We start from the raw sequence: 24,737 nt of genomic DNA on the forward strand, positions 1-24,737 counted from the left end.
GACTGTCTCATATTCAGTATACTTTTCTTTAGCTTCTAGTGGTTGATATTTTCTTAAAGCATTTACTATAACTATATTTAAGGAGATAAAAAGGAGTGTTGCTCTGATTGTGACCTGGGAACCAGAGGCTCAGAGGTACACAGATTTTCTTAGCTTCATTAAAAATGATCTTGCCCTCTGCTACTTGGCAGAAGGTGATAAAATAAATTATTCTACAGTTGTTATCTGTAAGTTTAGAATTGATGTTTGCTAAATGGAGAAAGAACAAAGCTGATACTTGAATATTCTGCATCATAATCAGAGAGGGAGAAATTAAAATTCTTTAATAAGTACTTCCTTATCTTTGAAATACACTCCAACTATGCTTAAATGGCAGACTCAAAATTCAGCCTTGTAAACCACACCATGCTATCTTTGGAGATTCTTTAATTTTTCAGATGTTATTGAATGCAAAGTTCCCAGTGGAAACTGCAGATCAAGGAGCTTTGATGACATTTTTTGTGAAAATCAAAATCCGGTAGTGTATTAGATCTTTGCATGGTCTTGTTTTCTTCAAACTGACATGACTTTTGAAGGTGATCTTGTGCAAATGATTTAATGAAGAGTTGCTGATGCTTTCACTGAAACATATTCTAATGATCGCTGATAAGTAATCTCTGGATTATTCAAGTCTTGTTAGTAATGTGTGCTAAAAATACCTGGACCTCAAGTTGATGCTGCTATAAAGTTTTAGCAAACCTGTAGAAACTCTTGAGCATTAACTAGAACTGTAACTATAGGTTACAAGGTGATGTTTTCAAAGGTCTCTCTTGCCCCTTCATCACTCCCTCTCTCTAGTGATTCTGATTTTCTGAAGTCTGGCTTAACACGATGTTTTCCAGTTCCATCCATTTTCCTGCAAATTATATAATTTCATTTTTATTTATGGCCAAATAAGATTCATTGTGTGTGTGTGGCATATACACACAAATATTAAATATTTTTTGTGTATTTTTTTATCCATTCATCTGTTGACAAACAACTAGGCTGATTCCATAATTTGGGTATTGTTGGTTGTGCTGTTATAAACATGGGCATGCATGTTACTGCTATGGTATGCTGACTAGTTCCTTTGGATAAATGTTGAGGAATGATATAGCTGAATCATATTGTGGTTTCATTTCTAGTCTTCAGAGGAACCTCCATACTGATTTCTGTAGTGGCTATTCTAATTTACAATCCTACTAATAACAATTAAGAATTATTTTCCCCTACATCCTCACCAGCACTTACTGTTATTTGTATTCTAAATGATAGACGTTCTAACTGGAGTGAGATGAAAGCTCAGTGTAGTTTTGATTGGCATTTCCCTGATGGCAAAAGATGCTGAATAATTTTCAATGTTTGTTGGCCATTTATACTTATTTTGAGAAGTGTCTGTTTAGTTCTTTTGCCCATTTATTGATTGGTTTTTTTTTTTTTTTTTTTTGTAAGTTTTGGAGGTCTACCTATATTTTGGATCTTCATCCTAAGGGAAGAGTAGCTGGCAAAGATATTTTTTCCATTCTGTAGCTTCTTGCTTCATGCTCTTGTTTCCTTTGCTGTGCAGAAGCTTTCTAATTTGGTGCTATTCCATTGATTAAATCTTCGTATGATTTCCCTAGGTATAGGAGTCCTGGGAGAAAGTCATTGGTAGTGCCTATGTGTTAGACACTTTCCCTGTGTTTTCTTCCAGTAGTTGCCAAGTTTCTGGTTAAATTCCTAGGTCTTTGAACCATTTTTACTTGACTCTTGTGCAAGGTGAGAAATAAGGAACTAGGTTCATTCTTCTACATATGGATATCTAGTTTTCCCCGCACCATTTGTTAAAAGGCTGTTTTTTCTCCAATGAATGTTTTTGGCATCTTTGTCAAGGATCAGAAAACTGTATCTGTGTGGGTTTGTCTTTTTGTCTTCTACTCAATTCCATTGGTCTTTTTTCTGTTTTTATACTGTTAGGCTGTTTTAGTTACTGTAGCTCTGGTGTAATTTGAAATTGTGTATTGTGATGCCTCCAGTATTTTGGGTTTTGTTTTGTTGCTTAGAATTGCTTTGGCTATTCTAGGTCTTCTATTCTTCCATATGAATTTTAGGACTTTATTTTTCTAGTTCTGTGAAGAATGTCATTGGTATTTGATTGGGGTTGCATTGAATCTGTAGATTGCTTTTGGTAATATGATCCTTTTATTATATTAATTTTTGCCTACCCATAAACCTTGATGGTCTTTTCATCTTTAATCTTTCTTCTATTTCTTGTTTTAGTGTTTTATTAGTTTTTCTTGTAGAGGTCTTATCTCAAGTTATTCTGAGGATTTTTGTTTTTGTTTGGAATTGTTTTTCTGATTTCTTTCTCAGCATGTTTGCTATTTGTGTATAGAAAAGTTATTTTGAATATTAATTTTGCATCCTACTTCTTTACAAAATGTGTTTATCAGATCTAGAAGTCTTCTGTTAGAACTTTTATAGTCTTCTAAATATAGGATCATATCATCTGCAAATAGGGATAATTTTACTTCTTCCTTTCTTATTTGTAACCCTTTTATTTCTTTCTCTTACTTAATTGCTTTGGCTAAAATTTTAGTACTATATTGAATTAGGAGTGGGGAGAATGGACATTCTTGTTCCAGATTCTAGAGAAAATGCTTTCAGTTCTTCGTCATTTAGCATGATGTTGGCTTTGGGCTTGTAATGCACAGCCATTTTTATGTTGAGGTAAGTTCCTTCTATCCTTATTTTTTTCCAGGATTTTTAACATGAAGGGATGTTGAATTTTTGTCTAAGGCTTTTTCTATATCTGTTAAGATGATCTTGAGATTTTTGTTCTTAATTCTATTTATTTGGTGTGTTATATTTATTGATTTGTGAACATTAGACCATCCTTGCATCCCTGGGATGAATCCAAATCGATCATGATATTTGATCTTTTTGATATGTTGTCAAATTTGATTTACAAGTATTTTGTTAAAGATTTTTGCATCTATGATCATCAAGAATGTTGATCTACAATTTTCTTTTCTTGCTGTGTCCTTATCCAGCTTTGTTATCAGTGTGATACTAGCTTAATAGAATTAAGAGATCTTACTTGAGATTTTCTGATTTTTCCATGTCGGCACTCATAGCTATAGACTTTCTTCTTAGAACTGCCTTCATTGTGTCCCATAGGTTCTTTTAGGTTGTATTCCTATTCTCGTTGGATTCAAAATTTTGTAATTTATCCCCTGATTTCTTTGATGACCCACTCATTATTCAGAAGTGTATTAATAAATTTCAGTGTGCTTGTGTAGTTTTCATAATTCTCCTTGCTGTTAATTTCTAATTTCATTCCATTATAATTTCATTCTGATTCCTTGCATCTTATCATTAATACAATGAATTTTAAATATTGATCATATATCCTGAGACCTTGCTAAATTCACATATTCTATATGTATATTGTTAAGTCCTGAAGAATTTTCTACATAGATGATCAGCCTCAAATAAAAACAATTTTTTCTTTTTTCCTTTTCAATCTGTATACCTTTAATGTTTTATTGCACTAGCTGAAACCTTCAGTGCAATGTTGGATGGAAGTGTCAGGAACTGGCATCTTTACCTTGCTCCCAGTCTTAGGTAGATTTCTCATAGATGTTGCTTATTAGGTTAAGGTCCTTTTGTTTCTCATATATTGAGAGTTTTTATTGTGGTGCTGGATTTGTTAAGTGATTTTGTATATCTTTTGAAATGGTGATGTTTTGTCTTTTATCCTTTTAATTTAGACATTGTATTTATTGATTTTTTAGTGTTAAACAAATTGCATTCTTTGGATGAGTCTCACTTAATCACAGTGTATATAAGCCTTTTTGTTATGTTGCTGGATTAAGTTTGCTAATATTTTATTGAGGATTTTCCTGATATTTATGAAGGAGAGAAATGTGTTGTTTTCTTGTGATGTCTTCGTCTTTGATGTTAGGGTAGGATGAGTTGGAAAGTTTATTTTCTGAGTTTGTAAAGAAACCATATTTCTTTAAAAAATATTTGATGGTACTTGCCAGAAAATTCTTTCTAGACTGGACTTTCCTTTGTGAGTAGGTTTTTAATTAATAATTTAGCTTATTTATTGTAGGTCTATTTATATTTTCTATGTCTTGTCGAATTGGTTTTGGAAATTGTGACACTATAGGAATTTGACCATTTTATCCATATTCATTTGTTGGAATAATATTATTCCCATATAGTCCTTTTAATTCCTATAGATTCTGCACTGATGTCTACTCATTCATTTATGAATTTGGTTTCTTCTGTCTTATTTTTTTTAGTCAGTCTAGCTAAGGACTTGTAAGTTTTATTGATCTTTTAAAATAGCCACTATATGGTTGCATTGATTTTTCTTTATTGTTTCCGTTTCCTACTTCATTGATGTTCATTCTAAACTTTATTTTCTGTTTTCTTAGGGTTTAGTTTGCTATTCCTGTCTAGTTTCTTAAGGTGGAAGCTTAGATTATCAATTTAAGACTTTCCTGATTACAAGCTGTAAATTTCCCTCTAAATATTTATTTACTTACATCCTATAAATTTTAGTATGTTCTCATTTTCATTCAGCTTAAAATATTTTTAAGTGTTTCTGTCTTCCCCTTTTCATCCCTGGGCTATTTAGAAGTATGTTGTTTAATTTCTGAATATTTGATTTTTCCCCACATTTCTTTCTATTTGAGATCTTAACCTTAATTCTATTGTAGTCAGAGAATATGAATTTATCATTTCAGGTTTTTTAAAATTGATGGAGACTTGTTTTGTGGACCAGAATGTATAAAATATTCATGTATACTTGAATGTGTGTTTTGTATTCATTGTGCACGATAGTCTATAAATATCAGGTATATCAAGTTGGTTGATAATGATATCTATTAAAATTTTCTGTATCCTTGTTCTATGTAGTTGTTCTAAAAGTTATTGAAAATGGAGTATTGAAATTCCACATATTATTACTGAATTGCCTACTTTTCCTTTCAGTTCTTTTAGTTTTTGCTTCATTTGGAGCTTCTATTGTTTTATTTTATATATATATATATATATATATATATATATATATATATATATATATAAAGACTTTCAGATAAAAAATACTGTTGGAAACAATAAAGAATATTTCATAATCAAAAGTATGAAAATATAGCAATTATAAATGTGTGTGTATGTGTGTGTTTGTGTATATATATATATACACACATTTATAGCTTATCTAATGATTGATATGGTTGGATATGTCTGTTATATATGTCTGTTATTTTGGTACTTGTTTTGTATTTGTTTGTATCATTATGTTCCTCCTCTTATCATTTGTTTAAGTATATTTTAGTATGCCACTTTAATTTCACCTTTTTAAAAATTTTAATTTGTTATATATGACAATAGACTGCATTACAATTCATATAATACATAAAGAGCACAATTTGTCTTATCTCTGGTTATACACAAATTAGACTCACACCATTCGTGTCTTCATACATGTACTTAGGGTAAAGATGTCCATCTCATTCCACCATCTTCCTCCCCCATTCTCCCTCCCCCCTCCTCCCTCCCTTTGTTCTATCTAGAGTTCTTCTAATCCTCTCACACTAGTATTGGCTACTACTACTCCCCAACTCCATTATGAATCAGCATTCTTATATCAGAGAAAACATTCAGCATTTGGTTTTGGGGGATTGGCTAATTTCACTTAGCATTATATTCTCCAGCTCTAACCATTTACCTGCAAATGCTATAATTTTATTCTCTTTTAATACTAAATAGTAAATATGTTTTCCATTGTGTATATATGCCACGTTTTTTTTAATACATTCATCAACTGAGGCCCCTCAGTTGATGGGTTGGTTCTAGTTTAGCTATTGTGAATTGTGCTGCTGTAAACATTGATGTGACTGTGTCCCTGTAGTATGCTGTTTTAAAGTCCTTTGGGTACAGACCGAGAGGTGGGATAGCTGGGTCAAATGGTGGTTCTATTCCCAGTTTTCCAAGGAATCTTGATACGGCTTTCCACATTGAATACACCAATTTGCAGTCCCACCAGCAATGTATGAGTGTGCCTTTTCCCCCCCACATCCTCGCCAACACTATTGTTGTTTGTATTCTTAATAGCTGCCATTCTGACTGGAGTGAGATGAAATCTTAGAGTAGTTTTGGTTTGCATTTCTCTAATTGCTAGCGATGATGAACATTTTTTCATATATTTGTTGATTGGTTATATATCATCTTCTGAGAAGTGTCTGTTCAGGTCCTTGGCCCATATATTGATTGGGTTATTTGTTTTTTGGTGCTTAGCTTTTTGAGTTCTTTATATACCCTAGAGATTAGTGTTCTATCTGATGTTTGAGGGATAAAGATCTGCTCCCAAGACGTAGGCTCTCTATTCACCTCACAGATTGTTTCTTTTGCTGAGAAGAAACTTTTTAGTTTGAATCCATTCCATTTTTAAATTCTTGATTTTAATTCTTGTGCCAAAGGAGTCTTATTAAGGAAGTTGGGGCCTAATCCTACATGATGGAGATTAGGGCCTATTTTTTCTTCTATTAGATGCAGGGTCTCTGGTTTTATTCCTAGGTCCTTGATCCATTTAGAGATGAGTTTTGTGCATGGTGAGAGAGAGGGGTTCAATTTCATTTTGTTACATATGGATTTCCAGTTTTCCAGGCACCATTTGTTGAAGAGGCTATCTTTTCTCCAATGAATTTTTTGGCATCTTTGTCTAATATAAGATAATTGTAATGATGCATGCTCTGAGATGCAGCTGCTTCTAGGCCATGTCGTCAAAAAGGTAGGGGCTACTGCATGGGGAAGGCTATGGCGATGATGGCAGTGTCCCAAGATGGAAGTGGGTTAGGCTTAGGCTCCCAGGTGGCGGTGGGGGGCAAACTCGGACCTCCCCTGGACCTGGGTCCCCTGAAAGTGGGTATGGGCAGATCTGGGTCACTGGGCATGATGTCCTGCTGAAGTCTGCTGGTCGGAAGAGGCGGTCCTGTGTTGGAGGCTGGGCTCCAGTGGGTGTCTGCCAGTGGAGGGATGAACCCAGGCCAGTGTGGGTGGATCTGGGCTGGCCCTGGGCTCCCGTGGTAGTTAGCTGCTCGGAAGAGGTGGTCCTATGCCAAAAATAATTTTTTTCAATTGTTTTTTTGTTTTGTTTTGTTTTAATTTCATTGATTTCAGATCTGATTTTAATTATTTCCTGTCTTCTTCTAATTTTGGTGTTGGTTTGTTCTTCTTTTTCTAGGGCTTTGAGATGTAATGTTAGGTCATTTATTTGTTGACTTTTTCTTATAAGGAATAAACTCCATGCAATGACTTTCCTCTTAGAATTGCTTTCATAGTGTCCCAGAGACTTCGATATGTTGTATCTATATTCTCATTCACCTCTAAGAATGTTTAATCTTTTCCTTGATGTCTTTCGCAACCCATTGTTCATTCAGTAGTATATTATTTAAGCTCCAGGTGTTGGAGTACCTTTTATTTCTTATTTTAGCATTGATTTCTAATTTCATTTCATTATGATCTGATAGAATGCAGGGTAATATCTCTACTTTTTTGTATTGGCTGAGAGTTGCTTTGTGGCATGATATATGGTCTATTTTAGAGAAGGATCCATGTGCTGCTGAGAAGAAAGTGTATTTGCTCCTTGAAGGATGAAATATTCTGTATATATCAGTTAAGGCTGAGTTATTGATTGTATTATTGAGTTCTGTAGTTTCTTTTTTTAGCTTTTGTTTGGAAGATCTATCTAGTGATGAAAGAGGTGTGTTAAAGTCACCCAGAATTATTGTGGTTGTGGTCTGTTTGACTCTTGACTTTGAGAAGAGTTTGTTTGATGAACATAGATGCTCCATTGTTTGGGGCATATATATTTATAATTGTTATGTCTTCTTGGTGTATGGTTCCCTTGAGCAGTATGTAGTGTCCTTCTTTATCCTTTTTGATTAACTTTAGCTTGAAGTCTACTTTATTTGATATGTGGATGGAAACCTCTGCTTGCTTCCTCAGTCCGTGTGAGTGGTATGATTTTTCCCAATCTTTCACCTTCAGTCTGTGGATTTCTTTTCCTATGAGATGAGTCTCTTGGAGGCAGCACACTGTTGGGTATTTTTTTTAAAATAAAATCTGCTAGTCTGTGTCTTTTGATAAGTGAGTTTAGGCCATTAACATTCAGAGTTATTATTGAGACATGATGTGTATCCCCAGCCATTTTTGTTTATTTTTTGTATTTAATTTGACTTTGTTTCTCCTTAGATTAGTTTTTCCTGTAATATCTCCCTTTTCTGATTTTCATCGTTGTTTTTCATTTTCTCTTCATGGAATATTTTGCTGAGGATGTTCTGTAGTGCAGGCTTTCTAGTTGTAAATTCTTTTAACTTTGTTTATCACGGAAGATTTTTATTGCATCATCAAATCTAAAACTTAAGTTTTGCTGGATATAAGATTCTTGGTTGGTATCCATTTTCTATCAGAGCTTGATATATATTGTTCCAGGATCTCTTGGCTTTGAGGATCTGGGTTGAGAAATCTGCTGAGATACATATTGGTCTCCCCCTATATGTGATCCAATTTCTCTCTTGTGGCCTTTAAGATTCTCTCCTTATTCTGTATACTAAACAGTTTCATGGTGTAGATCTGTTGTAATTTTGTACATTTGATGTCCTGTAAGCCTCTTGTATTTGATTGTGAATTCATTCTTTATGCTTGGGAGATTTTCTGATATTATCTCATTGAAGAGATTGTGCATTCGTTTGGTTTGAAACTCTGTGCCTTCCTCTATCCCAATAACTCTTAGATTTGGTCTTTTGATGCTATCCTGCAATTCTGGATGTTCTGTTCATGATTTTTTTACTATCTTCACTATGTAGTCAACTTTATTTACCAGATTGTATACTTTATCTTCATTATCTGACGTTCTGTCTTCCAAGTGATCTAGTTTGTTGGTTATGCTTTCTATTGAGTTTTTTATTTGCTTATTGTTTCCTTCATTTCAAGAATTTTTTATTTTTTTTTTCAGAATCTCTCTTTTTTGACATAATCTTTTGCTACCTGTATTTGCTCTCTTATTTCTTTGTTGGTGTGATCAATAGACACCTGTATTTGGTCTTTTATCTCTTTGTTGGAGTGATCAATTTTTGCCTGTATTTGTTCATTTAGGTCATTCTTTAATTCACAGATCATTTAAATTATGAACATTTTGAAGTCCTTCTCTAATGTTTTATCAACTACTCAGCCCAAGGGTTCTGTTATTGTAGTATCCTGATTTGTTTGGGATGTTTTCCTCCCTTGTTTTTTCATGTTGTCTGTGTGTCTTCCTTTCTTGCAGTGTGGATCTGAGATATTACAGTTTCTACCCTATGATCTTGTAGTATCCATACAGATTATCTGTACCTCATCTTGATGTTGGTCTTCCAGACCCTGCCACAGTGGATGCTATTGCAACTATAGATGGTGTTGGCAATAGTGGAGGTAACTTGAGATAGCAGTGGAGGTACCCAAAGATGAATGCAACGTCTTTCAGAAATGGGGCTGAAAGGGTGGGCCTTACACTGGCTTTGGGATGCCTGCTCCGAGATGCAGCTGCTTCTGACTCCCTGTCTGTTGTCACAAGGTAGAGGCTACTGCATGGGGAAGGCTATGGGGATGTCTGCAGTGTCCCAAGGTGGAAGTGGGTTAGGCCTGGGCTCCCAGGTGGTGGTGGTGGGGGGCGTTGGAGGGGGATGGACCCTGGCCTACCTGGGCCTGGGCTCCTGCGCAGTTCAGCAGAGTCGGATCTGCAGTTTGGACCCGTACCTATCAGGCCTGAGCTCCGGGTGGGTGTGTGCTGGTTGGTGGTCCTGTGCCGGAGCCCAAGCTCCCATGGGGGGTTGCTGGTGGCCAGATGGGCCCCGACCTACCCTGGGCCTGGGCTTCTGCCCAGCCACCTTTTTTAAACTATATGATTTTGAGTTATTTTCTTGGTAATTGTTCTGAGGGATTATAGTATGCATCTTAGTTCATCATAATCTACTTCAGAATAGTGTTCATTTTAATTTTAGCAAAATATAGAAATCATTCTTCAATGTATCTTCATTTTCCCTTTATTGTTTAATATATTGTGGAACCAACTTAGATGCCCCTCAGTAGATGAATGGATTAAAAATGTGGCATATGTACACAATGGAATTTTACTCAGTAATAAAAGAGAATAAAATCATGGCATTTGCAGGTAAATGGATGGCACTGGAGAAAATCATGCTAAGTGAAGTTAGTCAATCTCAAAAAAACAAATGCCAAATGTTTTCTCTGATATAAGGTGACTGACTCATAATGGTAGGGAAGGGGAGCATGGGAGGAATAGATGAACTCTAGATAGGGCAGAGGGATGGAGGGGAAAGGAGGGGGCAGGGGATTAGCAATGATGATGGAATGTGATAGACATCATTATCCAAAGTACATGTATGAAGACATGAATTGGTGTGAACATACTTTATGTACAAACAGAGATATGAAAAATTGTGCTCTATCTGTATAATAAGAATTGTAATGCATTCTACTGTCATGTGTGTGTGTGTATGTATGTATGTATATATATATAAACATCTGTGTGTCATGAGCCCATGAATACATTATTGTAACTTTTGCTTTCTATAATCATATCTTTTCTAAGATTTAAGAGGAGAAATGAGAAAAATATATTTATAGAATCTTCTACATTTATTCATGTATTGGACTCTGTTTCTTCATGTGGATTGATGTTACTATCTGATATCACCTTCATTCAGCACAAAGGACTTCCTTTTATTTTATTTTTATTTTGGGGGTACCAGGGATTGAACTCAAGGGGCACTTGAACACTTAGCCATATCCCCAACTCTGTTGTATTTTATTTAGAGGCAGAGTCTCACTGAGTTGCTTAGCTCTTCACTTTTGCTGAGGCTGGCTTTGAGCTCATGATCCTCTTGTCTTTCCTCCCAAGACACTGAGATTACATGTGTGCGCCACTGTGCCTGGCTCCTTTCATATTTTTTTATAAGACAAATCTGATAGCAACACGTTTTATCTTATCCCAAATGTTTGTATTTTACTTTTGTTTTTAAAGGAAAGTTGTATGGGGTATAGAATTACAATTACCAAGCTTTTTCTACCTCAGCACTTTAAACATGATTCCACTGCTCTCTGGTCTCCATTGATGAGAAATCAACCATTATTGTATTGTTCTTCCTCTGTACATGATGAGTCATTTTCTTCTTGCTACTTTCAAGAAATTTTCTCTTTCAACAGTTTGCTTGGAATGTGTCCAGGTTTCTTTTTGTGTTTGTCCTATAAACTATGTCCAGTTGAGTAGCTTGATCCTATAAATCCTGGGTTTTTTTTTTTTTTTTTCTTTTTCTTGTTTTTGCTATGCTGACTATTGAACCCAGGGCCTCATGCATGCTTAAAAAAGTGCTCTACCACTGAGCAGTACCCACAGCCCCACATTAATGTTTCTAAAATCAAATTTGATAAGGTTTTAGACGTTATTTGTTTGTTTTTTTTCTCTCTTTTCTCACTCTTCCTTATCTTCTGAGGCTCTACTTACACATATATTAGTATACTTGATATTGTCTCACAGGTCTCTGTGGCTCTGTTCATTTTTCTTCAGGTTTTTTCCCCCTGTGTTCTTCAGATTAACTACTATTATCATATCTTTAAGTTCACTGATAGTTTAAAAAAAAAGTATCAGTATATATATTTTTTAACTATCTCAAATTTACTATTGAGCCATTCTAGTGATACTTTCATTTCAATTATTATACTGTTCATCTCCAGATTTTCCATTTGGTGCTTAAAAAAAATAATTTCTATACTTTAACAAGATTCTGTATTCACTGAGTTATTTAATTTTTTAAACATGATTTTCTTTACTTTTTAAAGCTTATTTATAATAGCTAGTTTGAAGTCTGCTAAATACAATATCTTAAAGACACTTGGAAATAGTTGCTAAAGACTGCTTTCTCATGAATCACATATTCGTGTTTCTTGCATGCCTCATTAGCTGTCTATGGAATGCTGGACATTTACGTGATAATGTATCTTAGTAACTCCAGTTTCTGACTTGTCCCTTCTCTTGGTAATCTTGGTGATTGCTACTTGCTTGTTTTGTAACTTGCCTGGACTAAACCTTTAAAGTTTGTATCCTGTGTGATGTGACATGCAGCTGCAATATCTGTGTGCTTCTTTTTTTTTTTGGTGGTGGTGGGGGGTAAGTCTGGCTTCCTAGCAGTTGCTCCTTCATCTGTAGAACTTAGTTATCAGCTAAAGATTGGTCAGGAGCTATGCTGAAACACCTTGAGCCAATAAAGCTTCCAGTCTCTCCTTATGAATCTGTGTGTGAAATGGAGGGCACATTCAAATTTCAGGCTGTTCTGGCCTTTATTTCCTATTGTTTCCTCTTATGTCTTACCTGCACACAACTGCAAGCTACATCACCCAGGGATATTTGAGCTTTCTCTGCTCTCTGTGAAAGGCACACAGCCTTTGGTCAACTCTAAATATATAGGTTCAGGCCTCTCCAGCTGCTGGAACTCCCTGTTAAATTCCTGACTAGTCTGTTAGTATGTTCTTTGCCCCAATCAGGTTTACTTATTCAGGCTTATGGAGCCTCAAGCCATCTCTGTTTACTTGCTAGAGATCATTATTTAACTATCAGTGCTCCAGATCAAATGAGCCCTGCCTTGGCAGAGGTGACAAAGCTGCTTGTTTTCACAGCCCATCCTGCTCTGACTGCACTAGTACTCTTAGCAGAGCTCAGGGATGGAGGTGGGCACAGCTCTGGCAACAGCATCACAGACTCATGCTGTTCATTTGGTTTTGGTGATGTTGAGGATTAAACCCGTGGCCTTGGGCATTTTAGGCAAGTACTCTGCCAACTGAGCTACATCCCCAGCTCTCACACTGCTCTTATCTAAAGTTCTATGGTTTTCATGAAATGTATGCTCTTGATTGAATTACTCAGTTCCAAAATTATTGCCCTTGATGGTTTTGTCCAGCGTTATGGTCACTTTGGGGGGGGGGGGGTGTTGTCAACCAGCTCATTTAATCATAATAATAGTTGGAATCCTCTATACATATGTTTTAAGGCACCAGTGATTTGGGTTGTGTTACATGTGTGATGCTATGTTTTATATTATTATCATATGACCATATTTTTATAATTAAATTTTTGATTGATTAGTCTTTGGGGAGGATTTCCATTGTGTAGAAATATAGATGATTTGGTACTTAAGTGAAATAATAGTTTAGAGAAAAGACATTTATAAAGTCAAATAGAAAATGTCAACCCTAAAGGTTTTCTTGAAACACAAATTAAAAATGAAATGGGGACTGGGGTTGTGGCTCAGCGGTAGAACACTCGCCTAGCATGTTCGAGGCCCTGGCTTCAATCCTCAACACCACATAAAAATAAATAAATAAAATAAAGGTACTGTGTCCAACTACAACTAAAAAATAAATATTTTAAAAAATGAAATGGACCAGAGAACATCAATTATTTCACTACTGTTTTTTTCTATAGCTTGGAGCAGCACATCGCCTGTTACATTTAAAGAATTCTTTATTAAATTAGTAATAATTCAATAATAATTAGATTATTCCTTTACTAAAATACAGACCTGTGTGAAATACCCACAATAAGTGCTTAGAATGCAGGATACTAATTTGTTTTCTTTGCAATTTTTTTGAAGTCGTTGAAGAACCTTTATTTTATTTAAATGCTGTGCTGAGAATTGAACCCAGTGCCTCACACATGCTAGGCAAGTGCTCTACCACTGAGCCACAACCCCAGCCCCTAATTTGTTTTTTACATATTTGAAATTTTTATTGTCATTTACATTGTGTTTACCTTCAATATTTAGAATTATTCAAGGAATGTAAAAAGATTTTGAGTTTATTAGTAACAGGTTTGATATCATTTGTCAGATTGGTATGTTTATTTTCTAAAAATGAGAACATGGTTTAAAATGTGAAGCACCAGTTTGTTAAAATTTTAATTTTTCACAGTGAAAGTTTTCCAAATAGGATTTGGATATTTATCATACATCATGAATATTATAATATATGTAAAGTATAGCATTAAATGTAAAATAGTCTGGCATGGCAGTTTTCCCAACTAAAAATAAGTTGTCCTCAATATGAATCAGATATCTCTATACCTCTAACACTGGAAATTAAATTTTCATGTAGTGTAAAATTCTGTTCCTGTTAAAGGAAATACTGCCCAGGATGTAAATTTAGATATAGTAAGTTATGTCCAAATTTCTAATGTTGGAGATATCACTATACTAGTCAAAACAAAACAGTATTAACAGAACTTTTCAGACTGTAGGCATCCTTTTGTAAAAACAGAACGACCGTTCTCTTCTTTTATATAATGTTGAAGAAACAAAAGTTTGTTGAGTATGAAAACTTGAGACCAATTGGTAATTTTTTAAGTGAAGTTAGAATCAAAATTAGCCTGATCCTCTTGGTGGTTATGATTCTCAGATTCATCCACTGTTCTGTTTTGTTTATTTTCAGTGTAGAGCCCATAGGTTCCTCTTGGAAGCATAGAGGGCACTGATGGCAGGCCTATCTCACAAATGATCCCTCTAGTGGGCCTGATTCTTTTTAAATTAGATCCTAAGCTAAGCCAACTCACGTTTAGTCACTGAGTCCCAAACATTTCCTGTCCATCTTTCTTTCTTGATGTCTTCTTCTAGAGTACTTTCCACATGCACAGTGCCCCACATTTCAATGAGGCATTGCCAGTAATGAATAGTTGTTCAGAGTTTTGTGCTTTCACAGGTGAAAAAGATGCCTGAGACAGAGAAAGCCAGTTTTTCCCCTTTATATATTGGGTAGATCCAGTGTTCACTTGCCACCTCAGTTATTTGGCTGTAGAGCTAACATTTTAGCACTCTCCAGTATAATAAATCTTCAGTATTATTGAGACCTTTGGAAAATATGAAATTTAAGAATGGTTTTATAACAGGGTTTGGGTTTTTTTTGCTCATAAAATTCATATACAGAGGATAAAAACAAAACTGTATTGTTTTAATACTTAGTCTTAGGCCTTTGAATAGGTTAAACATGAACTAATTAAAGGTCTTATTCCTAGACACCAGCTGGAATTGTAGTTCTGTGAAATTTGTGCATAAGAGAATGGCAAGTTATATTTTGAAAGATTTGGAGAAGTAGTACTAAGGGTTCTTTGGGGGAAGGAGGAGCAGTTTCTAATTTGACAAGTCTTAATATTAAAAAGATACTTATTTCTCATTAGGAATATGAACTCATTTTCCTCATTTCATATTTCTTTGGAATTTTTAGCAGTTAGTGACAAAAAACTATAAAATCAAAACCAGAGCTACATCATGACATTGAATATGTGATGTTATTTCTCTACTCATTTATTCTAATGTTCATAGTCTTATATCTGAAGCTATTTAAAAGAACACTAAAACTCCCAATTTGCTTTTCCTCTGGACAATATTTAATATGTATCATTAATCTGAAAATCAACTTAAATTATAGTGGTCTGCCTTATCTAGTGATTTCTAACCAAGGTGATTATGCCTTCCTAGGGATATTGGCAAAGTCTGTAGACATTTTTGGTTGTTAGAACTAGAGGATGCTACTGGTGTCTAGAGGTTAGGGATCTTATTAAATAGCCTACAGTATATAACCCCTCATAACAGATTGGTACCATTAAAAATACTACTGTAGTTTTAAGCATCATGATTCTTACCCCTTCATGTTTAAAACACTAGAAAAACTAGGCATAGTAGGAACATACCTCAACATTGTAAAAGCTATCTATGCTAATCCCAAGGCCAACATTATTCTAAATGGAGAAAAATTGAAAGCATTCCCTCTAAAAACTAGAAAAAGACAGGGATGTCCTCTTTCACCACTTTTATTCAACATAGTCCTTGAAACTCTAGCCAGAGTGGTCAGACAGATGAAAGAAATTAAAGGGATATGAATAGGAAAAAGAAAAACTATCATTATTTTCCGATGACATGATTCTATATTTAGAAGATCCAAAAAAATTCCACCAGAAGACTTCTAGAACTAATATATGAATTCAGCAAGTAGCAGGATATAAAATTAACACCCATAAATCAGATGCATTTCTATACATCACATAGAGCACTTATCTCCAGGATATGTAAAGAACTCAAAAAACTTAACACCAAAAAAACCAAATCACTCAATCAACAAATGGACAAGGAACTGAACAGACATTTCACAGAAGAAGAAATACAATCGATCAAAAAACATCTGAAAAAAATGTTCATCATCTCTAGCAATTAGAGAAATGCAAATCAAAACTGCCCTAAGATTTCATCTCACTTTAGTCAGATGGCAATTATCATGAATACAAGCAATTATAAGTTTTGACAAGAATGTAGAGGAAAAGGTACACTTATATATAGCTGGTGGGACTGCAATTTGGTGCAACTGTTATGGAAGACGGTATGGAGAGTCCTCAGAAAACTTGGAATGAAACCACCAGTTGACCCAGCTATCCCACTCCTTGGTTTATATCCAAAGGACTTGATAAAATCAGCATACTATAGTGACACAGCCACATCAATGTTTATAGCAGCTCAATTCACAATAGCTAAACTATGGAACCAACCTAGATGCCCTTCAACAGATGAATGGATAAAGAAAATGTGGTACATATACACAGTGGAATATTACTCAGCCTTAAAGAAGAATGAAATGATGACATTTGGTGGTAAATGGATGGAACTAGAGAATATCATGCTAAGTAAAGTAAGCCAATCCCCAAAAATAAAAAATCAAAAGTTTTCTCTAATAAGCTTATGCTGATCCATATTTGGGGGTGGAAGGATAGGCAAGAATGAAGGAACTTTGGATTGTGCAGTGAGGAGTGAGGGTAGGGACTGTGGGGATGGGAAGGATGGTAGAATGAGACAGACATTATTACCCTATATACATGTATGATTACACTACTGGTGTGACTCTGCACCATGTACAGCTAGAGGAATGAGAAGTTGTGCTCCATTTGTGTACAATGTGTCAAATTACATTTTACTGTCATATATAACTAATTAGAACAAATTTTAAAAATTAAAAAAATAAAAATAATTACCCCTCTCCCCCAAAAGAGTCATGAATCTCAATAATTTCAATTTAAAAAAATATTTTTAAAATTGTAGATGGACACAATGCCTTTATTTTATTTATTTATTTTTATGTGGTGCTGAGGATCAAACCCAGTTCCTCACACTTGCCACAAGTTCGCTACCATTGAGCCACAACCCCAGCCCCATCAATTTCAATTTTTTGATCATTTTTATTTCTACAGTGACTTTTCCTAGATACCTATAGAAATAAATCATGTTGTACCATCTTTAATCTCTTTAGTGTGGCACAAAGAACATAATCATTTAATACTTCTGAATTAGGAAGAAAAAATATCATTGTCTGAATATCATGTAAGTAAATAAGCCAAATTAAAAATAGAACAACTAAACATGGGTAAATCCACATCTGAAATAGCATCAACAACAATTTACCCACTGAATTTTCACATTATTCTTGGATGATAGATACTATTATACTGACTTTTTAAAATATCTCCTCATTAGCAATTCCCACCATGGGAAAATAATTTATTATTTATAGTTTTATATTTGCAGATAGATTATTTTAGGGACAAGTAAAACACATTTGAGGATTAAGTCTGTTTGGAATTTGAATATTCTGAAACATCTACAAGAAAGATCTTCCCTTACTGGAACTTCTCTAAATTCAGAAGCTCTCCAAGCTTCCCTTCCTAGGATTTAGAAATCTGTAATCTGAGATTTCAACATCTCCTAATTTTAAAATTTCTCTATGATATGTAACCATTAGTATCTGATATCAACTGAACAGACAGGGAAGTTTCCAAAAATTAAATACTAATTTTCTGCAAAGTCTTTACTCATAAATTAACAGTCATTCCCTTTGTTTATTATTCCCAAGACAAATACAGAAGTATGATCATATATGGATACTACTTAAATTGAATTTTCTTTAAAAGATTGACAAATTAAAAGGCAAAAGCTGATATATGAAGTTTTTTTCATTTTTTTTTTGGGGGGGGGGTGATACCGGGGATTGAACTCGGGCACTCAACCACTGAACCACATCCCCAGCCCTATTTTTAAAATTTATTTATTTTAATTTGTTATACATGACAGCAAAATGCATTTCTCATAGTAGACACAGAGCATAATTTTTCATGTCTCTAGTGACTCTACAGAAGGTAGAGTCACCCCATTTGTGTCTTCAAACATATATTTAGGGTAATGATGTCCATCTTATCCCACTGTCTTTCCTATCCCTTTGCCCCCTCCCTTCCCCTACCTCCCCTTTGCCCTATTCTAAAGTTCCTCCATTCGTACCATATCCTCCCCCATCCCCATTATGGATCAGCGTCTACATATCAGAGAAAACATTCTGCATTTGGTTTTTTTGGGGATCACTGTCCTATTTTGTATTTTATTTAGAGACAGGGTCTCACTGAGTTGTTCAGGGCCTCTCTCGCTGTTGCTGAGGCTGGCTTTGAACTTGTGATCCTCCTGTCTCAGCCTCCCCAACCACTGGGATCATAATCATGCGTCACCGTGCCGGAATTGAAGTTTAAATATACTATGAATCTTATGAGCTAGGGAACAACCAGTAACTCATCAGAATACAGAACTTGGTCTCATAATTTCTTGGATACACTTCGTCTCACACCTTTTCCATGATGAAATTGCAAAATAACCATGTGATTAGAAGATTTTTCCACTGATGGACTTACCTGTTACTTCTTTCCTACTGTGAAATGAATGGCATGACAGAGCAGAGGCAAGGAGGCATATAATGAGTTCTTAAAGGATTGAGTCAAAAAGGTCAGAGTTTCCACAGCATGGTGACAGCTTTGCAGATGCTCACATCAGGATAGCTGAAATAACAAAGACCAGCAAAGGTTAAAGCTGAGAGTACCAAAAGGCCTGCTTTGGCAGCTTTCTGCAATGCATCCCCATGAACATAGTAACAACTTATCCAAGGCCCCAGTGACTAGGGAGAGTGAGGACTATAGCCAGGAAATAGTACATTGCAGAGCAATGATTGAAATGCCCCTGAAGTAGGCCCCAAAGCTGAACACAGACAAACCTTTTGCTAGTCCAATGGAGAGATGCAGTCTTGGAATCAGAATGGCAGCTTGGTAACAGGTGAATGTGCTGTGTGTTCTACACCATCCTGGGATAGGTTGGTCCTGGAGAAATGGCAAGACATGAGCATTTTGACCATTGGAGTTTGATGGAATAGAACTTGGCCTCCCTGAGCACCACAGAGGACATTCAGTCTCAAGAGAACTGCCATCTTGCTTTTGAGCCTATTGTACTGATTTTATAGTATAGTAGTATTTTGACAGTTTTTGTGATCAAAATGTTGCTGTTTACCATAGCCAAATTACTTAGCTTCATGATACCTTGTTTTTTTTAAAAAAAAAATATTTGTATTTGTTCTTTTTAGTTATTTGTGACTAAATGTATTTTTGACATATTATATATATACATACATGGAGTATAACTTCCCATTCTTGTGGTTGTATATAATATGGAATTACATTGGTCATGTATTCATATATGAACATTGGAAAGTTATGTCAGATTCATTCTACTGTCTTTCCTATTCCCATCTCCTCTCCCTTCCCTTCATACCTTGTTATTTTGTTTAAAAAAAAAATGTGTGTATGTGTGTATGTATGTATTAGAGGCTGAGGATGTGGCTCAGTGGTACAATAATCGTCTAACATGTATGAGGTTCTGGGTTCAAACCCCAGCACTACAAAAACAACAACAACAAAAAAACCAGGGCTAGATTGCCCCTGCTGCACTTCCGATTTTAACATTCGAAATAGCTTTTAGTAAGATGTAAAGATTCCTCAAATTGCTCATTTAGCTTCTTAGTCATTGTTCACAGATGAGACAGTAAAAAATTAGAAGTTAACTACTGCCACTCATGCTTTTCAAAATAAGTAGTATAATATGTGGTGAAATGAACCGGATTTAGGGCAGGAAGTTGATGTGCATCTGATACCCTCCCCTGCTTTTTTAAAAGATGGATACTTGTTTATATCATTGTTTAAATTTGAATAAGAATTTAGTTCTTAGTAAATAAAGCTTGTTTAATTTTATCAAGACAGAAGCCTGTTCATTTATTTTTGCATTCAAATGGAGTTTAATATGAAGGTCTTCATTTTGGGACTTAGGGAATGTTGTATATAGACTTCAGTGTCCTATGATCAGGACCATAGAAAAATACTTTTATATTAAATTACAAAGCTAGGCATTGTTTTCACATGCTAATAGATGGACTTTAAATTTGTATTTATTTTTAATCTGTTGCCTAGTATTAAAATAAATTTGGATACCAGCAGCTCATAATAGTTAATAGCCTATATAAATGAGTCCCAAGACACCTGTTCCTTTATTGTTAATGAATCCCAATTATATGTGCAGGAAGAGAAGAGTTCCTGTTGATTCTTTGTCCTAGCACATCTCCCTGTCTCCTGTGTGCATATTTAAATGACATTAAGAAATGTTGTTTCCTCTCGTTTTCTGTCATCTCTAGAATTCTGCCAGACACACTTAGTCTCTTTAATAGGTTATTTGTTCCTAAATGCATTAGGGTGGTATTTTTCCTGTTTTGTGTGTTTTGATTTTTTTTTTTTTTAGAATTCAACCTCAATCATGTTTTATTATGGGATTTGATGTAAAATTATTGTGAGTTAATAGCACCAGATACACAAATAGCCAAATAAAGTTTCTCAAGGAAAGAATAAATGACTTATGGAAATTTTAGTAGTCTGTGGATATGTAAGAAAACAAACAAATGTAGAAATCAATTCCAAGGTCATTGTATGGTCATGTTTTATCCTCTGAGATTACTTAATTGTACCTCTTTGTATTTTCCATCACTGGCAATTTGGAGAGTTTATAATTATTTTTTTTTCCTATTTACTATTTCATATCAAGCAAATAAGTCAGTTGTCTTTTTGTAAGTAAATTGAAAGGAGAAAGCCATATAGATAAAGAACTATTATCACAAGCTACCAGATAATAGTTATTTTTCTTTATGTAGAATTTTGTTATGAACATATAGCTTGAAATAATGTTTGTGATCTATGTCATTGATGTCTATTCATTTTAGGGGACAGCATATTAATAGGTTTTTAAAACATGTTTAGAAGGAGTGCTATAGAAGAACGTAGGTGTCCTTTTTATCTTTGGAGTATTCCCTTCTCCCAAACCTGAATTTTCATTTCATTACTGTTGATGATAGTTTAAAGGTCATTCTTTTAATAGGTTGTTTGTTCCTAAATGCATTAGGGTGGTATGAAATCTGTGATTATGATATCATAGTATGATATAAGACTATGATATCTGTGAAATAATAAGTGAGAATTATACTGCTGATCATTTCAGTCAGTTCTTCAGAATATCTTTTAAGTGTCTGGAAAACCCAGCAGCATTTATTTTGTTCAGTGTGCAGAATACATCATAACCAGCTGACATACTATGAGTGCATCCTGAAAGGAATGAAAATAAATTACTATTCACAAATCTTCTTGGCGGTGACAATATTGCTAACAGGAACATTACCATTTGGAATAGTTCAGGTGGAAAGTTCTTTCACATCTCTGAACTATATTTTGTTGAACCCTTTTATAATTTTTTTTTATCATACCGAATAATTCAGCATAACAATGTCTGTTTCTTCAGTCTTATGCCCCTCTCTAATGAAACATTGAATGCTGTGTCCTGTAGAGTTGGAGCGGTGATTTGCAATCCCTTGCTCATTAGGGGAAAGAGAAACATGGGCCACAGTATCGGGTGTTTTGTTTTTTTGTTTTGTTTTGTTTTTAAACCATGGCAGCATCTTAGAATTATCTGAGGAACCTTTCCTCTGCCTGTGCTGGGGATTGAACCCAGGGCCTCATGCATTCTAGGCAGGGACCTACCACTGAGCTACATCCCCAGCTCCTGAAGGGTATGTTTAAAATACACATGCTTGGGCCCTACCACCAGAGATTCTGGCTAAATTGGCATAAGTTGGGAATGTATTGTTATATTTATTGCTCTTGAGGGGTTCTGTTTTGCTGAGAACCACTCTTAGATGGGCACCTCTTAGAAGAAGTTAAGCTAAACAAGAGCAATTAGTTTCTAAATAGTGTTCCATACTGAGAGTTCCACAGAAGGAGGCAAACTGAAGACCCTGTGAAAAGGGCTTCTAGTTTGCAGCCACTGAGGCAGTGATCACTTACTGGAGGTAGGCATGTTTGTTGGGTGGATGAGCTCGAGGATGGGAGATGCTGTAGCCCCACATGAAAAAGGAGATGCTTTCCTAGGCTTTCTAGGCTTTAATAATTTCTAAATTTACATTATGGCATAGTAGTTTATCTAGGATAATTTAGAAAACATTTTCCCTTTTTTGAGTCAAATGTAAACCTAGAACAGTATCTAAATGAAATCTTTTAATTAAAAAAAAAAATTTTTTAGTTGAGCCATAATATACGTCACATCATCTAAATTTACTTTTATAAATATACGTACTTCTTTTCTGAATTGCCAACATGGATTGTCCTGAACTGTGAAATACCTCACTTCCAATGAACTTAATTTTGCATAAGAAGTATAGGAAGAATGTATAAATGGTACAAATCAGCAAATTTAAAGATATATACCCGAGTAGAACTTTAAAGGAGGGAGAATTTCAAAGTACAATTTACCAGGGGCTGGGGTTGTGACTCAGTGGTAGAGTGCCCATCTAGCATGTGCGGGGTGCTGGGCTCGATCCTCAGCACCACATAAAAATAAAATAAAGGCATTGTGTCCAACTACAACTTTAAAAGAACCCCAAAATATTAAAAGTACTATTTACCAAATATTGTAATTGTATTAAAAATGGCCATTTATATAATTAAAAATAGTCAATATTGTACTGAATTTTTCAGAGGTAAGCATTCTTCAACCTTGCTTGGAAAATACATCAAGGCCTCTCAACTGAGCTTAATAAGGTTTCCTGGTGCCCTGGTGGAGCCTTAGATTCATGGCTAGTCCCTTGGAACTGATTTCCTTATTAATACGGGGTCACTGCTTATAATGGGTTGATAATACATACAGAAATTGCCTGTTCAAACTTTTACTACAAGATTAATCACATTTGTAGTTTTTTGGCTGCTTTGGTTTTCTAATAAGTAGTATCTAGCAACTTACCACATTGGAATTCAGAACACCTGTATTTTTAAAAGCCACTACTATATACATGGAATGGAATCTGATTTTTAAACAGTTTACAATTTGCTTTTACAGTCTATCATTTATTGTAAGGAGACTCTTCATGTTTCTTAATTTCTCATTTTCTGTAAGAAAAAATGGCAAAAGAATATAATTTTGGACATGATTCCAATTTTATTATCTCAGTCCATTATTTGTTCCTCATCAGATTCATATTTGTGGTTGTATGCCCTGCATGGCAAGTGCCGAGAAAACATTTGTACAACCATACAACGTTGTGCCAAGGAAGACTGTTGACTCTGGAATATAGTGACTTCACTGTTCAAGATATTCATGTGTTTATTAAAAGAGAGGAATAAAAACACCAGATACTAGTTAATTATATTCATTTGAATTACTACATCTTGTGATTAGTATATTACATTTTATTAAATAGTTTAAGTATATTCAATACAGTATTACAGCAGTTTTATTGATATACTGGCAAAGAAACAAACATGACCACTCTTTACCATCTGTTTATAATGCTATATAAAGAAGACCATGTTGGTTGCCATGGAAACTACATTTCTAAAACCACTTAGTGTTTGCTTAAATTCTCCAGTCTTTTAAAGTCATAAGCTTTTTCTGAGAAAAAGAATAGAAAAATACATTTTAAAATGTACAGTGATTTTTTTTTTCTAAAAGTCTTTTTTCAGTAAAATTCATTTATGTTTAAGCTGATATTTTGCATCAGGATTTCATGAATTAAATTGAAGGGCTCTTAATTTGAGAATCTTTGGTATTTTCAGAAACTGGGGAGAAAATGTTAATGCTATCCTATTGAGTGGTGCCAATAATCTTTTTATAGGCAAATACTTTGCTTTTTCAGAAAAAAACTTTTTATTGGTATAATAATAAAAAGGAGTCTGAAGAGTAACAAATGTAATCATACGGTATTTGAGGAGGAAAGGCGGCTGTAATGTAATTACAGTGGCTAACCATGTTTTGTTATTTCTGTCATATTAGCTAATATGAGAAAAATTATAGCAGGGGAGTACTTAGCTTTAAACAGAATGGTTCAGACTTTTAAAAGTGTGGCTATTAAATATACCTTGTTGTAAACACTAAAATCAATTGATATTGCTGGGAATCAATCACTATTCTAGGGAAGAAAGAAGTAAAATACATGCTTTTCTGTTGTTCTTACTAATCTACATACAATTAATTTTTTCTAATCCAGAATGATTGTGTACAATTTTGTTTATACAAAGATGATGTCTATGTAGACTAAAAAAGCCTTTTGCCATTTCCTTAAAAAAATTCTTTATTGTTCAATGTCTTCAAAATTATTCATGTTTTTGCACTAGTGGCAGATAAAAGAGGATTGCATCTATTCTAGCATTTAGTAAAGTCAAAAATCATTGACTGTATATA

General features: G+C 34.6%; 1 protein-coding gene and 1 pseudogene across 4 annotated transcripts in view; one reads left to right on the top strand and one right to left on the bottom strand.

The window, feature by feature from the left end:
* Positions 1-19,401, bottom strand: part of LOC114086928 (succinate dehydrogenase [ubiquinone] cytochrome b small subunit, mitochondrial-like) — a 34,008-nt pseudogene extending 14,607 nt beyond the window's left edge.
* The window catches only part of Pdss2 (decaprenyl diphosphate synthase subunit 2), a 280,419-nt gene that overhangs the window by 71,297 nt on the left and 184,385 nt on the right, over positions 1-24,737 (top strand). The gene's annotated exons all lie outside the window — the stretch shown is intronic.

This window comes from Marmota flaviventris, chromosome 6 (assembly GCF_047511675.1).
Source record: "Marmota flaviventris isolate mMarFla1 chromosome 6, mMarFla1.hap1, whole genome shotgun sequence".
Taxonomy (NCBI): Eukaryota; Metazoa; Chordata; class Mammalia; order Rodentia; family Sciuridae; genus Marmota; species Marmota flaviventris.